Source organism: Elephantulus edwardii, unplaced genomic scaffold, assembly GCF_000299155.1.
Source record: "Elephantulus edwardii isolate Elephantulus edwardi_28Jun2011 unplaced genomic scaffold, EleEdw1.0 scaffold00170, whole genome shotgun sequence".
NCBI classification, from domain to species: domain Eukaryota; kingdom Metazoa; phylum Chordata; class Mammalia; order Macroscelidea; family Macroscelididae; genus Elephantulus; species Elephantulus edwardii.
Genome location: NW_006399920.1, coordinates 862,837 through 867,867, shown reverse-complemented (window position 1 = coordinate 867,867; position 5,031 = coordinate 862,837).

Genomic DNA, 5,031 nt, shown 5'->3' with positions numbered 1-5,031 from the left:
GGAAGTCTGCATGCAAAGCAGAGGTGAAGTAAGGAACTGCTTATGAGGTTTTCCATCAATTCCAACAACTAAGAAATAGTGAGAAGAGTTGGGACCTCAGAAGGCTTTTAGGACCAAATAGTAGGCTCTTGTGTCCAGGAGAAAATGAATATACTTACCAGTAATGTTAATGATCACCCACAGCTCTTCTGGGAGTATCTAAATCATTGAAGCATCAAATAGTCTTTTTATTTCCAACTTTTTGAGAAAATGCCATACTTACTTCCATAGTGGTTGTACCATTTTACTTTCCCATTATCAGAGAATATGGGTTCCAGTTTCTCCACAACCTCACCGGCTTTTGTTGTTTGCCCCATTTATTATTTTTATAACACTTATTTTAAATAAAACTATCTTGTTAATGCCATTTCATTGAGGTACTCCTACTCTTTCTCTGCCCCTCTACTTCTCCAAGCAAAATTAATAAATATTATTGTTGCTATTGTTATTTGCCATTGAGTCACCTTCAACACCTAGTAACCCTATGTACCGTAGCACTGAACCTTGCCCTGTCGTGAGCCAATCTCACTGACTCCAACACACCTATTCTCATTGCACCAGTTACTGTGCCAATTCATCTTATCTGAGGTCTTCCTCTCCTTTGCAGCCTCCTAATATATTTACAGTAAACTCTGGTGGACCATGTATAGAGTCATGCTGACAACCCTAGGGTCGACAGTTTGAATCTCCTAGCTGCTCTGCAGAGCAAAGATGGATAACCTCCTCCTGTGTGATTTACAGCCTCTGAAAACCTTCTGGAAGTCACCTATGAGTCAGTTTTGACTTGAAGGCATATTAAGAACAGCAATATATTTGCACAATGTCAACTCTCTATCCTGTATTTATTTATTATCTTACATCTTATGGTTTTTTAATGTTACATTTTAGACTGATAAATTTCTAGCAAACAGTTGAAGATTTATAATTATTTATTGATTTCTTGCTATAATTCTTAAATTTATTTGTTTTTTGACATCTAATTTTTTTCTCATTCATATGTTTTCCCATATGTATTTATATTTTAGAACATGCTATATATTTTATATTTTATGGAAATTTAGGACTCAGTAAGACAAAACAAAGTTTAAAAAAATTACTGAAACTTTTAAAAGAGCTTCAACAATTGTTGAGTAGTTTTCCAAATCATGATATTATTTAAGAGAGTTAATGAACTATACGTATTAATTCTGAGAAACAGAAACAATTGAGCAAAATATTGATTTACCCATTAAGAGATAATTAATCATTTTGCTATAAACAAAATTAGATACAATGGTTGTTAAGTAAGATTTTTGTTTGCATCTATAATTTTAAATTGAAAGTTAAAGCTGATTTTTAAGGTTTAGAAAAATTGTATCCTTTTTAACCTTAGAACATGTGATAGATAAGATGAATGCATTTAAAGAATATAAAAAAATAGAAGAAAATTACACCTCACAAGAAATCATCTTTGATAATAATAACAACTTATTTTTTATAGTGTAGATAAGTGTGATTGTAGCATTTGTGTGATTTTCTCTATTTTAGAAATTATAGCGAATGAAAGGAAACTCATAAATCTCAACTTTTATTGGTATGTGGCTTCTGTTAAAGCTCTCCTTAGAACAGAAGAGAAGTAGATATGGTCTTGTTAACTTTCTGATATTCCTCCATGTATTCTTAACTGTAATTCACTATAATAGTAGACTTAAGCACTCAGGTCATATACCGACTCACATGCACTGAACAACAATACTTATGTTTTGTTTATGTGACATGTTGCACTGCTACCCAAAACTCAGCAGTTTGAAAATATTAGCTATACATCCGGAGAAAGATGGATAATCCACAAAACTTTACGATCTCTGAAACCCTACTAACACTTACTATGTTGTTGTTAAATTCCAACTCACTGCCAGTCAGATTCAAATACATAACAGTATTTTTTCTTAATGTTCATGAAAAGAAGGATACGATTGTTAATGTTTAAGGGATCCTGAATAAAAGTAGAAAATACAAAAGAGATGTTTACTTGTATTTTACTGACCACATAGAGTGACATTGGGACTCCAATGATGGACTTGAACACAACAGAGGTAATGAGGCTAGAACAGGATCAGAAAGAGTTTTGTCATATCGTGCATATGGTCAAACTTAGTTGGAACCAATAATGTAGAACTAGGCAACAATTCTGTTCTAAATGGCTCCTATAGTTGGAATAGACTCAATGATGACTGATTTGAGGATGTTATCCAGAGTTCTTCTGGGATTGAGAAACCATGTTTTGTTTTCCTTGTATATAGAGTAACCTTTGTGAAAGTAATGGCAGAAAGGTCATTCCTTAGTAGAGGTGTTTCCTCCTTACGATGGTTGTGGAAGGGCTTCAGGCCTTTTGTTCATGGTGTCATTAAGAGTTGTGCTTAACTTGACGGCAATCAACAACAGCAATAATGATTTCACTTACTTCAGGCATGTCAGGACAGGACTGACCTTGGAAAAAGACATCATGCTGGGAAAGGTGAAGGGCTAAGGAATGGAAGACCTAAATCACATGAATTGACTCAGTGAATGCTGGGAAAGGTGAAGGGCTAAGGAATGGAAGACCTAAATCACATGAATTGACTCAGTGACAGTAACTTGAGCATGAAGGAGATCATGAGGACGGAGAAGGCTAGGGTCAAGTTCAGATCCTTTCTTCACAGGGTTGCTTTGAGTCATAGTCAACTAAGCAGCACCTAACACCAACAACAATAACCCCGTTACTAACATCTTGGTTTCCTCTTATATTTTGCTAATTATATTTAATATCTACCAATCCCTTTTGTCTGAATAAAATATATCATTAAAGCTTTGTAAAAATACCTTTAGAGAATGGTCTTCTATTTTAGAAAGGAAATGTCCCCATTTTCTACTAAAGATGAATTGTGATTGTTTTATGATTTTATGGTTTCCATTAATGTTAAGTAATGCATTTCTCCCACGATTAGAGACTATCTTCTAACTAAAGCGTCTGTTCATTTTGCCTATTTGACTGAGCTTGGATTGCTACTATTAGCTTCGTGGAGAAGGAGAGGTGTTGTCAATTCACGGGCAGGTGATTAGAATCCTTCAGCTGCTCATTCCATGGAAGAAAGATTAGGCATCTCCATTAGTGAGATTTACAACCTCAAAGCCTGCTACAGGCTCAGCTATGAATCCGTCTGATTCAACAGCACATTATAACTTGACAATGACATTTCTTAAATACCTGTGAGGTAAATCATACATCAGCTATATATATTAATCAATTAATGGAATATTTTATTTCTTTAAATTAAGTATTTAATTTAACCATAATTAATGGTTGATTTGCATGGCTTAAAAATTAAAGGGCATTTAAATTAATACATTTTCTAAGTTTCAGATAGTTCTCTGTAATTATTACTTCCAAAAATATCCTTTGGAATATCTTTCACTGGGGAAAATACTGGAATTTTATTGCAATGAGTTGCCAAAAATTGTATAATTAATATCTGTTACTGTCAATAAATTCAGTTGTTAACAACATTAAGTTAAAATAGCTTTTGAGAAATCTACAGTTCTGAGCTAGAGAGACAATTTTAAAAAGAGCAAAACAGTTCCGATGTATATAGCAACGTTCATTTTTTTATTATGTAATTTTATTATATTTTAATTGTGATAAAAAAATCTCTTTATTCCTCATTTAATGATAATGATTTATCATCATATAATGATAAGGAGTTATCACATCTGGCTGTTGAATAGTAAAGAATAGAGTCAAATAAGCATCAATGGCATGGGTTCTGATAATGAATGAACTAAGAGAAGAAGCACAGGTAAGGAAAAAGGGGCAAGAAAATTGGGAGTGAGAGTAGAACATTAAAATGCAATTGGAGTAGTTAAGCAATTGGGAAAAATAAATCCACAAACTAATTATAGATAAGCCCCTCAGAAAATGGTTGGACCCAAGGGATCAATCAATGAGGGATGCAAATTTAAGTAGCTATTTAGTGGACCCCTGAAAGAAAATATTGATAAACGTCGACTTTAGAATTCAAAATATATTCTCGCATTTTTATTGTATACAAATGTAATTAAAATATTTTCTTATAGATTAAAATAATTGATTGATTATTCTTGATACTTTAGAAAATCTACTGTTGTTTCTACCAAGAAGCTTTATTCTTTAAGATGAATAGACACCTAATAGTGATTTATACACTCCTTTGTTGTTGTTGTTGTAGAGTGGGAACTAGTCCATAGATGACCCTTCAAAGTGTTTTCAGAGTTAATTAATCACACAGGAGGAGATTGTCTACCTTTCTCCCATGGAGCCGCTGGTGGGCTCAAACCTTGTGCCCTGGGGATTTCAGAACAGCTTCTTACCACTAGACTACCAGACCTCCTAATGTTGTTGTTGTTGTTTCTGTTGTTATGTGCCATCGAGTTGTTTGCAACTCATAGCGACCCTCTGTACAAGAGCTATAAACGCCGTTCTATCCTGTACCAACCTTGCTGTCTCAAACACTTTCATTCCCACCACTCCACTCACAGAATCGCTCCATCCCATCGAGGGTCTTCCTCTCCTGTGCCATCCCTCCACTCTCTCAAATGTGATGTCCCTCTCCAAGGACCAGTTCCTCGTTGCAACATACTCAAAGTTTGTCAAATGAAGCTTCAGAATCCTTGATTCCAGGGAACATTCTGGCTTCACCCTCTCCAGGGCAAATTTGTTTGTTCTCTTAGCAGTCCATGGTGTATTCAACACTCTTCTCCAGCACCACAACTCAAAGGCATCAATTCTCCTTCTATCATCCCTATTCACTGTCCAACTCTCCGATGCGTAGCATGTAATTGCAAAGACTATAGCCTGGATCAGGTGCATCTTAGTCTCCAGCCTGACGTCGTTGCACTTCAGTTCTCTTGAGAGGTCCCTCACAGCTGACTTTCTCAATGCAATTCGTCTCCTGAGTCCTGGCTGCTGTTAACAAGAGTGTTGACTGTGGAGCCAAA